This window comes from Cicer arietinum, chromosome 3 (genome assembly GCF_000331145.2).
Source record: "Cicer arietinum cultivar CDC Frontier isolate Library 1 chromosome 3, Cicar.CDCFrontier_v2.0, whole genome shotgun sequence".
NCBI classification, from domain to species: domain Eukaryota; kingdom Viridiplantae; phylum Streptophyta; class Magnoliopsida; order Fabales; family Fabaceae; genus Cicer; species Cicer arietinum.
The window spans coordinates 71848147-71848382 of NC_021162.2; positions in this window are offsets into that span (position 1 = coordinate 71848147).

Genomic DNA, 236 nt, shown 5'->3' on the forward strand with positions numbered 1-236 from the left:
GAAATTTCAAGCTTTCCAGTATCTATCCCATATATCAGACTATTGACACACTTTTAACATTAGTGATAGTTAACAAAATGTTAACTCAAAATCCAAAATTTCTCTCTAATTCAACTTGAGAAAACAAAATGTTGCAGTCCTTTATGAGAACCACATAACACATAATAATTCATGGCGTAACAAGCTCACCACAACAACTCCATCTCTAAATTTTTCTTCTAAGCCTACAACAAAAC